The sequence below is a fragment of the Falco punctatus genome, assembly GCF_963210335.1.
Source record: "Falco punctatus genome assembly, chromosome: 10".
NCBI classification, from domain to species: domain Eukaryota; kingdom Metazoa; phylum Chordata; class Aves; order Falconiformes; family Falconidae; genus Falco; species Falco punctatus.
In genome coordinates this window covers 28,638,799-28,651,115 of record NC_137590.1, presented here as the reverse complement: position 1 = coordinate 28,651,115, position 12,317 = coordinate 28,638,799, and the positions used below count along the sequence as shown (strand labels likewise).

Below are 12,317 nucleotides of genomic sequence, written 5' to 3'. Positions count from 1 at the left end.
CGCAACATTTAGTTGTTGAAGAAGCCTGCTCAAGGTGACTTGTAAGGCGCTCTCTAACAGCACCGTCTCACTCCTCCAGTCAGCCCTTCTGTCCTCCTGCACTGGACCACACAATCTAACCCAGAAAATCTCTTGTCTATGTAAATGTTTTATGATATACAGCACACTAATAAAGAAAGACGACCCCAATTTGTCACCATAAACTACAGCCTCACAAAGAAAAAAAATATCTTAATTCTCTGGAAGTTCTAATTACTTAAGAACAGTCTCCATAGCCATTAACAACTAACCAGCTAAATAAAACTCTCATTCCTGACGAGCTGTACCCACAAACCATAACTTTTTCATCAGAGACTTATAAAACTAAAATAAAATCTTTGAAAAGTCTTCAAATGTGTCCAATAGACAGAAACTTCAACTGTGTCCAGATTGTTCTCAGCACCCACACAGTCACCTACAGATCTGACAGGTGGCTTAAGCTAGCTGCATGGAAACACCTAAAGACAACAGCTCATGTACTAATAGTATACACCACCAGAATCCTGACTCCTAAAGAATGCCAGGAAGCACATTCTTTGATCTTTTACTAAAAAGAACCCAAAAATGTATAAACATAAATTGAGAAAACTAAGTTGCTTCATTCATTCAAGATGTTTTCCTTTTTCCCCTTAAAATACTGACAGGAAGCTAATGACACTTGCTTCCCTGCACTACAATCTAACCTCTGTGAATACATACTGTTTCTTTACTTGTCAGAGCATTGTCCTGCAGCCTGAATTCTGGATTCGGCTCATGTTCTTCAAAGATGAAACACATGCTAAACCCTCAGTCAAATTAAGAAACTACTCTGACAAGCCTGGCTACCACACAGATGAACATGTAAAGAGTGAAGATTGTCAGCTCTCTACAATGGAAACTAAGAAAGTTTGATAAATTCAGATCATTTTAGAAAGTCCTAACTTGAAAAATGCAGAATAGTGTTTAAATACCTGTACAAAAATCACAGCAATGGGGAAAGTCACAGATATCTCTGTTGTTTGACAACTACATGAACTCCAAAAAACCAACTTGAATTTACACAAAGAATTTCACAAACTATCTTCACATATAAGAGATCTTTAGATCAGGTACGTTCCTGATCCTGGCCAGTAGCTTGGCACTTTTCAAGAACATCTACATTCACGCTAATCAAGAAAACTATGCAAGTATTTGTTCCGCCTGTTGTGTCTTACATTAATCTGGATTTCTCCAAATCAAGTACACTTTCCCTGATATTTTTTAAAATATTTTTTATTTTAAAATATTATTTATATTTATTATTACACTCATGGCAGAAGACTGTAGGATCCACCCACATGCAAACAGCACATCAATGGATGAAGACATCTGAAGAAAAATAAGACTCATGGTAAGAGTAGTGCATGCATATGCATTTGTAAATAAAGACAGTTCCAAGGGTAATCTTCCATGGATGAAGAGCCATCCCACGAACAACCACCTTCACTGAATCACACAGGCATCTATTGAATTCTATCCACCGATTCTGAGGGCAAGATATTGCCTAAAGTGATCTATGAATCTCTTGCTGTTTTCCGATTGCAAAAGCACTCATTAATCCAGGTTGTAGCTGCAAGACTAAGATTTTCCAGCAATGGCTACCTGTGATTTTAGTTTACAAGCTCTAACAGACCACTTGTCACAGCTATTTTTTGCGTACTAAGTAAACATGTTATTTCAATATTTTCTTCTACAGGAAAAAAAGCATTAACAAGAACTTTCAATTGCAATCAATGGCATTAAGCACATATCTCTGATGACAAAGTCTTTCTTCCTTTTATTTGGCTGAAAAGCCTTGGGGAAAGTGACTTTATTCTGGCAGTCTCTCACAAGAAATAAAATCAATTATTATAAGACCATCATCTGCCCTTCAACTAGTCAACAAGTGTATTTGATGCCTTAGTCTCTGTAAATAGATCTTGGCCTGAAGTCTCACAGCCCATTGTTCTTACCACTTGCTTCTACAGTTGCAGAATGATCATGGGAAGCCAAGGCTCAAAGGTGAGCCAGTAAGTAGTACCGCCTGAAGCAATACAAAGGTAGACACATTTATCTGCTCAGTTATTACCGAACACGAAAGATCAGTTCCATTTTTCCTGTGGGAAGAAAGCTTACCATCTGCAGCACATTGCTGCAAATGTTAATATGGGGTCTTCTCCACATTAACTTTTCACACAATATGAAGAGCAGCACTGTACACAGACATGAGCCTGGTGTTAACTCTTGGCAGACTGAAACTTTGACATTAAATCAGTTGGAACCAGAGATAAATCGCACAGTTGTCAGCTGGTTGTACACACGGGCTGAGGAAGTCTCCTTCCAGAAGCCTGGCTGCTCATGGCATCAGCATGGGGTGGGTCACACACTGCTTACCTGAGTCAAAAACCCTCAAGTTTGTTTTCTAAAAGCATCCGTGTGTCTTTACCTCATACCTTCTGGATCATGTGTACTAGTTATGCAATTAATCTTCATATAAAATTATCGCTTCATCTGATCTCACTGACCAACTTCTAAGACAGGAATTCCTCTTTGTAGTGCTTGTTATATAGAGTAAGTCAGAGACACCAAATCAGAAGGCACCACTGAAATCTAGGTTGTACGTGACACAAAAGCAATTCTCTCCTAGTACTAAAAGATACTTCTATTAGCAATTGAAGCTGAATGAACTTGCGTTAACATGGCTCTTGAACGGAACACACACACACAGAGGTTTCAACAGCCTTTTCTAGTGTATTGGGTACAAATAGCAAGATTTGGGTAGTGGAGGGACTGTAGAAATAGCTTAGAGAAGGTCAGGTGTTGCCCTGTGCCAGACACAGCCATTTCCCCAACAGACTCACAGCTGTCCAAAGCTAAGCCCATCAGTGAAACTAGTGGCACTTATGTGAAAAAGTATTTAAGAAAGGGCACAAAATTACAAGAAAGAACGAACAAGGGTAGAGAGAGAACAACAGAGGCAAAAGAAAATTAGAGAAGATCAACTTCAGGAGAGTAGGAGGTGCCCCACGTTGTCTTCATTTCCTAATACCCAAATTATTAATTAAATTTCTGTGTTAACTGATAATAAATTAAATACTTGTTTTCTTCAGAGGTCGTACAACCAAGCAGCAAACAGGCAACAAAATTTCTATCCCTTACTACGGAACTACAGACAAGCGATGTGTTAGAAGCAACAAGAAAACTCAAGGTAGTCCCTATCCCATCAAGTTACCCATTTATTTTCACTGATCTCAACTGCTGTACGTGTACCTGTGTACCCCTTTCCTTCCTCTCCCTTCCTTCACTATCTATTTATAACTTGCACTTTGTTATTTTTTGTCACTACACATTTATCTCTCCCAGTTTTCATACGGCAACTCATACAACTGGTACTCAAGGAACAACATGATAGACAAAGTGACCAGACAGTGAGGAGCAATTCAGGAAAGGGCACTGCACCCCGCTTGCCAGCCCACAGCCCAGGGAAGTGCTCCAGGTCTCTGCCATACTGGTGGACACTTGCCTCAGAGTGAAAACCAGTGCTTCTGCAGAGCAAGTGCCTGAGATACCTGATGCTTCCACTCAGACAGAACTGGTAAGGAAGGAGAATTCCGTACATGTGGCAGGTTGTCACAAGGGCCCAGGCCCTCCTGGAGAAAAGAAAAGTACCCATAGAGTGGGCACAAGTTATTGACCCGTTACATAAGGAGGCTGATTTGCAGAAACAGTTAAAAGGCTGAGCAGGATTAAAGGAGCAGAGATGGAGATAGATAGGTGGTTTCAGAACCATGTTCCTGTAGTGGACTCCACAGATAATGAGGCAACTTGGATCCTCGTGACCCACAGACCCACAAAAGCAGAACCCTGCTTCAGTCTCTACCCTCCAGCATCACAACCAAAATCAGATATGCAGTTTTAACTCTAGGCACCCACAAGCAAGGTCTGCAAGGAGAAACCGTACAGTGGATACTGCAAAAATAAACCTTGTGTGGTTGTTGTGGGTGACTCTGTTAGAGGCACTGAGGCACCGGTCTGCCAGCCTGACAAGGAGCCATGTGAGGTGTGCTGCCTTCTGGGAGCTAAGGGCCGGGATGTGGCTGAGAGGGTGCCACAACTTGTCAAGAGCATGGACCAGTATCCTCTGCTACTCTTTCACATGGGCAGAAATGACACTGCAAGCCAGAACCTGGGCTCAAGGAAGAATTATTCTGTGTGATTCTCTGTCTGTGTGAGGGGATTTTCTTGATTACCACCAACCGTATTTATAGCATCATGAGGTAACAGCTAATAATAGCACAGGAATCATTGTGCCCACCATGAAAACCATTATTTCCATGGCAGTACAAGACAACCACTTAATTTACAACAGCATTCTTTAGTTGTGAAAGGAAGGAAATGAAGTGTATTGTATCCAACTGTTATTGTAGTAGTCTTCAAGCATCTTGGCAAAATACAATTATTTAATTAACACTGCATAATGTAACTATACTGTATAAAATATAATTATAATGTATAAAAATAGGGATATTTTCTACTGAACAAATGCCTATATCTGTTTCAGAACCATGAATGGCACCTCTAACAGCACTGATGCATCAGCTATGCAAAGGTCTAGCAGTGACCTTCCTTGAAAGACTGTCTTCAGTTTTGTCACCAGTATAATTTTATGTTACATCAACATATTTCTTGCATATCTGCTATGCACATGCTGATCCTGCCCGATGATACTTCCTTATCAAGAATTAAGAAAAACTATGAGAACATCAGTGTCTGCTTCCAGTTTCTGATCACCTTAACTAATAAGTTTGTGAAGTCATGTAATAACATTAACAGCTGGCATTTAGCAGATTAAATAGTAAGAATTGAAAGTAAGGTTTGGGAAAAAAAACAACCCTCGCATCTGTATTGTGTACCTCAGAAAATAAAATCTCTTCAGACCAACATTGCTGAGAATGACAGGACTAACAAAATAGCCAGCTTCACCAGAAAGGCACACTGACATCATAAACTCCATCTCCATGAAAACTTTTCAAACTCATTAAGAAATACTCTTTTTTTTCCAGCTTCATTCAGATTTCAACTTTGTTTCCTAAGAAAGGTTACTATGAACAGGTTTACAGTTAAGAGAAAGGATCAAGCCAGAAAAGGGCTGCAAATATAGTTGCAGAGACAGATTCAGACATGTTGTTTGTTGTTACTAGTCTGTAAGATCTGTTTGGTTCTACCCCTCATTTGACTGCAGCTCTACTCACAAAAGCGGTAGTATTTCATATCAAAGCTTAACCACTGCAAAAATGGCTTCCACTGTATCAGAAGTGCTTTATAAAATCTGCAGGGTAACCTTATATGCTGATTTCAGTAAGTGCCAGTAATGAGAAGGGTTAAACAGTCAGTCAGCAAAAATACCCTATCTGCAAAAATACCCCTACGTCAGCTGAAGACACATATAAGGCATCAATAATTGAGCAAAACTACACACACTCAGGTGTAAAAGGCTTACAAAAGAAAAATGATGCCAGGATGTAGGCAGAAGGGCTTTGATCACATGCTCTTCTGAGTTCTCCAGTGCATGACGCTAATTTATCAGCCTAGAAAGAAAGGAGCATGCAATGATTAAAGGGGTAACGCAGTAAATATGCCTTACCTTACAAGGTGGACTCATGATGTGAATCTAAGAAAACTATCATTAAAGACAAAAGAAACCTCAGCTCTCTTTGACGTTCAGCAGCTAGATTTTTAGGAAGTCAAGATAATCTAGTAAATGCTTTTATGAAAGAGTACCATAGTTTGAAGAAAGTGAAGGAACTGACTTTCACAACCTCAGCAGCCTTCAGGTTCTTGAGACAATCACGAAGAAGCACACAGCAACTTTATCTGTTAGATTGCTTCTGCTGGTACTTTGGGAATTGTTTCAGGAATATAAAGTACTGACTTTTTCATAGGCCTAATGGCCTCAGACTCTGGCTCCCAGCACTCAAAAATTAAAAAATAATATCTATATTTGATTTCCTGCAGGCAATAGCATTACAGCTTACTGTGGAAGGAAGGATCCTTTCATCCTTTTCCTCTACATAGGCCCTTCCCCTGTTAGCCAACATATACCCTCCATACCCAGAGGCTATTCCCCACGACCCGTAAAAGTCCCAGATTTGCATTGGGTCATAGAGCCTTGATAGAATTTTTAGAAGTGTGAAAACTTCACCAAAATTTTGTCACACAGGAAGATATACAGAGGAAGATCCCACTTTCAAAGTCTATTGTAATTAATGCAAACACATTATCAGCATCCTTAATAATTACAGTCTGACAATTCCTGACTTGGAAGGCTGATCCCATGCAGGACACTGCTATAAATCCTCTACGAGGTAAATGAATCTCTGAAATTACATTACCTCCTTGTTTGTACAGGGTGATGAAAGAAACACTGACAAGTAAGATTAGAGAGATGGGATGGGAAAAAACATGCCAAAAAAAAAAAAGGTGAATCTCTCCTGTAAAGCTAATTGCCAAGAAGCCACAATTATCCTATGAGTAGTATACAATCAGTACTTTAAAGTGTATATAATAGCACATACAGCAGGAAACATCCAAAACTCTCTCAACAGTTTTTTGACATTTCTGAGAACTTGAAACACAATTCATTATTATTAATTGGTATGTTACCACTATTGCATTTTAATGCAGCCAATATACATGCATAACGGTAAGCTACTGGAGTGCTGCTAATTTTTTTTTCATTTGTTTATAAAAAACCAGAATATTTTAGAGAAATTCAGGTTAGTTTTTTTCCTAAGAAATAATCTCATGCTTACTGTGTGTATTAAGGTGGAAATCCAGTCTGGTTCTGCTGCTTAGCAGAAGCCCTTCCTCTCCCTGAAGTCACTTACAAGTTCTAGAGACATAAACATCAAACTGTATTTTCCCTATAAGAAAGAGACAAGTAGATATAAACTAAGAGCCAGAGAGAGTTGTTTGGAATCTTTATCCAGATTCGTACCCACACCAAACAGGCCATCCTGGAACCCTGTGCCCTCGGGAAGCCTGGGACAGATCCAGCCAGGTCTCCCCTAGAGCCACACTGACACCAGTGCTCATGAGCACTGCACAGAGAGCCTGAGCAGCTCCCCAGGGCAGGGGTGCCACACATTGTGTCCCCATAGCATTCTGCCCTGTATTTACATCACCTAGATTTTCCCATTAACTGTTCACTGGACGAGACTGTGGGAGCGAACTATTTATCAAGCATGCGTTCATAAAGGGATTAACAGTGCAACATATTCTCAATAATGTACCAATTTGTCATGTCCTTTCAGACACTTCTTATCAGAAATATCTGGGTATATTAGACGTTTGATGATAGAAAGATCCATGAGATCTTTGAATTTGGATTGAGAAATTCATACTCCAGAGTCTTCTGAGATCTGAAATAATGGAGTTAACACATCACAAGAGACTGAAAAAGGGATGCTAATATGTACTTACTGAAAGCCAATGACAGCGATTCAAGGTCTTATGCAGCAAATGGGCAGTCTGGGTTCAGCAAGTTTGGTTTTCAAGTAATGCAGGTAGAACAGCAACAATATGTGAGTTGTTGCAGTGACGAATCCACTCACAAAAATGTCAGAAGGCAGCTCACTTCTGCTAAATAGTCCCCTAAGACTCGGCTTCACTTTGCTCAGGATCAAGGCACTTGTAAATGTAAGAGAGCCAGATGCTTCTCCCACAGAGGAGACATAGGGGAAGCCACTGGTCCCAGAAGGCTGCAAGTCACTCATACAGAATACTGCAAGACCTTCTACTTACCCGGGCTATGTGTCCTGAACTTAATTTTATTTGACTGTTGACTGGTAGCGGTGTCAGGCTGAAAACATCAGCAGCTTTTGGGTTTGGACAATGGGATGTTTGTCTCATTTGTACATAACCACCTGTTCTACATGATATACATATGTGAGTATGTTCATCCAAAAAGGGGCAGACATTCATGCAGAGAAGGTGGACGTCTCCTGCTTTGGCAGACATTGATTTCCTAACACTTCCTAAAAAATCACTGCACAAAATTACTTTACACTGAAGATACTTGAAGATGAGTCTCAAAATACGCTCAGCACTAGAGGGCAGTATAAGAAACAGGAATATTTGTCTTTTAAGAGAACTCTGAAGTTTTAAAAACTTCTTCAGAACTTGTTAAAGAGTTCTCAGAACTGCAAGTAGCAAACTTATAAACCGCTAATTAACCAGAAAATTCTATTATAGTGGTTATTTCCTACGGGTAAGAAAACATATAGGAGAAAAATAAAATTATTATTAGGTCATCAAGTAAATGCTGAACTATATTGTATAGGCGCATGCAAACAACACTTTATAGGAACAAGGTCTTGGTAAGGGCTCTATATCTCTCCTGTATACACTAGAAATAGCCTGTTCTGATCTGAAAACGCTATAAATCCTGGTCATTGTTATTTCTACTACATAACTTCTCACTACTAGCCTATTAAATTCCCCTCTAGCCATAACTGTGCCATGGATATGAATCAGGCTAGACAGGTCTCTGCATCAATCTGGCAAAGTTAACAAAGTTACTACAGGCCTGGACAACCTGAAACTAGGGTAAAAGCTTTTCACTTGCTGGAAAGAATATCCAAGGAAATACGTATTTTCAAGTACAATCAATTTCCTCTCATATTACTTACCAGATGAAGACATAGAGCTGAGCTGTCTGACAGGTACCAATACTGCACTTTCAAGACTGTCTGTATCCATTGACACCAATATTTTGACAAAGACCAATTTTGTCTTCTCAAGTGGGTAAAAGGCTGATTTTTAAAAAATACACTATAAGGATATTGAAGACTAAGGACAACAATTTCCAAATCTTCAGGTTTTCTAAAGCAAATTTTTAAGATTGCCCAAAGCAATACCTCTCTGTGCTCTTCATACTGGGAAACCAGATTTTTAAAAAGCATCAATTTATTTAAAGTAACACATAATTGATTAACTAAGGCCTTTGAGATAAAGGGTTGTCATAAGAATTACTGATTTACTATCACTTAAAGGACTACTGTTGTCTTCATTACAAGAAATAATTTTTAAAAAGCAAAATTATTTTTCTCATTTCAGAAAATTTTGTACTTAAAGCACTAACTTGAACTTAACCTGTAGGCAAACATGCATCGGGTTTTGGAATAACAGGCTAATGACAGAATAATAATCTGCTAAAAACTGCCTGAAAACTAATTTGGCAACTTTATTTCAGTTTGTAACATTGAGATCTGTGTACCACAAACTGCAGTGCAACTGCTAGAAACTCACAGGGGTACGAGTAACGGCCAGAGGAATGAGAAGGGCACTACTACCAATCTAATTTTTCAGGTAAGCAGCATGAGTGTCTCATTCCAAGTCATGGTTCTGGTTCGCATGAATACCACTCCCCCCACGCTAGTTAGATCAGACTGTCAAATCATTTCCTGTCTTGGATCAAAAAGACAGCATGCTATCATATATAAAATGATCAATTTTTTAATTATTTGTGATAATATTTTGCAAAATTCTCATCAAATTTCATTACACTGAGCACTGTACAAAAAAAAAAAAAAAAATAGAACAATGTACAAATTAAACATTTTACCGAACGAATAAATGTTCAGTAACTTCACAGAGAAGAAGTTCCACTGACTTTGGTGCCTTCAGGAGGACTTGAGCAAACTACTTCCATGTCTACAACTTCATGCTTGCCTAACCATTTGTCATTAAGTAAGCTGATTACACTGTGTATTTTTTCCAGGCAAGAGTTGAAGAGAACAGAAATTCACAGATGAGACACCAGTTTGCATCCAGGAAACAGAGAGGACCAGAAATAAAGACTACTTCTACCTGATGCTCAGTAGCAAAAGTGAAATTTCTAAAAACTACTTCCTCATCACCGCGGAATAAATAAGTAGAAACATAGGAGATCACTTACAGAAGACCTCCTATTATGCAATTACACTACTGCATTTACAAGCATTTTTTATTTGTAAATGGATGTAAAAACTGAATTATTGTGGAACTCTGCTTTGGTGTTTGGTTATTTTCAATTCAGAGATTTACCTCAGTTTAAAGTGGAGTCAGGTAGGATTTATCAAACATTCTTGGGTAAGACCAGTAACTATGCACTGGTCACTGGATTAAAGGTATAAAGATTTTTTGCTCAAAATGCAGACCATTTTTGCCACCAGATGGAAGAAGATCTTTCATTACAGTACTGAGGCAGGGCTTTCACATCTTTACTCCTCTGCAATTGTTGCTGTCACAGAAGACAGTGGAAACATCATCACTGACCACTGTAGGATGAGCAAACAGTGGACACAGAGTCCTCTAAAAACATCATTTCAAAAGGTGACATTCAGATTCTGAAGATATTTTACATTTAATATACACAACTATTTATTTTGGGTCAAATGATCAATGTTGAGGCTTCCTACGTTATTTTAAATTTTCATTCCTGTGAACATTAAAATCCCTATCTTTTATTCTTTGTTGAGGAGCTAACATGTTGGTCATGTAATGCTCTGAGCAAATTCCAAAAGAATGAAAACTCTTCATGCCAAAAGTCATCCTGCAATTGGCACTGGATGCTATTTCATGTTTTCCCAACTTGCTTTGCTCCATCCTTGCACATTGTTAAACTTCTGTTCCACCAAACAGATGAACTGCATTTTATCAATAGGTAATTTTATTATTACTGGTTGAATGGTTAACAAGTGTGAAGGTTGTTTTAAAACGCAATGTATTTTTTGTTTAGAACTAATATAAAGTTTATCACTTAAACAAATAACTGGGGCTGTTTTTTTGTGGAGGTTTAGGTGTTTAATTACCATGGTTTAAGGACAGCTTAAATTTAAACAGAGTGGATAGCTGCCCAGGGTGGCAGGCTCCTTACTTCACCTACTCAAAAGGAAGGGGATTACTTTCTCCACTAATAGCCCATTGCGCGGTGACAGCTTACTGCAATTACTGCTCTGGCCACAGACCTTCCTCCAGCTTCCTGACCCGACCCCATCCTGGCTCTTTCTTCTCCCCTCCTCTTCCCAGCAAGCCAAAAGGGTGAGCAGAGGTTCTCTGACAGAAAGGAGAGGAAAACAATGGATTTTGAAAAGGAGGAGGAGAAGCTGTAGCAAGCCCATGGACCCCGCAGAAGGACTCCCTGGACTGAGTGGGCAGGGAAAGAAGTGGCCATTCTGGGCTGACTTCCAGCCTCCTCCGCTCTCCTTTCCCCCACTAGCACCCAACCAATTCCTCTCAGCGCAGTTAATAAATAATGAAAATTCCTGTTCATTACATCCTCCTGTCATCACAGTTGAACAAATACTTGAACATACAAGGCACTAGCATTCCTCAGTTCTTAGCAAATATGGAAAGGTTCACAAAGCAAGCTCAAAGGGTACAGATGTACAGTCAATAAAAGCTATATATAAAGAGCACTCTGTAAAGGTGACAGAATAAACCAGGTTCCAAGGTAAAGCTTAGGGTCAGAGACCTCTCAAAGACAAACCACAGTGAGTTCCAGCACAGGAAAGGAGACAGAAAGATTCAGAATATTCCCCTGATTGTAACAGTACACGTTCCTAAATTTAGGCATCTGCTTATGTGCTTACTAAAAAAGGAATCTCATCTGCATTTAATGAATAGCAGACCACATTTTTCTTTGAGATTAGTGCAGTTTGCATCTGTGCAGCTGAGAGGATTTAAAAGCTCAGTGTGTTTTATATCAGAAACCCAAATCTTTGACACCTGAAGTAAACATGAAAGCACTTAACTATTTTGAGAAGTTTATTTTGCCAAGAGCTTTCAGGTTGTGACACTAATGAGTCCTATGTACAGCTTTTATACAAAACCGAGTAGTCACACCAAAAGTAAAGTTCACATAAGGAAACAGAAGCGAGCTCTCTTCTACACTCGTTCAACTCAAAGCACCAAAAATAGGCTTCCTTTTTCAGTAATTACATAAAATGAGATTTTCTCTGCTTACTGGGCTGTACTGAACTTCCTCAGATTAGTCCTCCTTCACCAATTTCCATTCATTCCTCTGAGGAATTTTGTTTTGGCCCCTTCTTCAGAAACACAGAAATAGAGCAGCAGCTCCCCCACTCAAGACAGCCTTTTCGCTTTTCATAAATGCTTTCAACATGATAAACATTGTAAGCTGTTTTACCACTTCCACAGAAGTATATCACTGGCATCTCAGTAAACAGCCATTTTGACAAGTGGACCTGCACTCAACAGGGCTCCTATTTCAAAAGTAC

The 12,317-nt window shown here is 39.2% G+C and overlaps 1 protein-coding gene across 6 annotated transcripts in view; it reads right to left on the bottom strand.

Moving 5' to 3' along the window:
* Positions 1-12,317, bottom strand: part of GALNT18 (polypeptide N-acetylgalactosaminyltransferase 18) — a 328,849-nt gene that overhangs the window by 120,230 nt on the left and 196,302 nt on the right. The window lies entirely within an intron of this gene.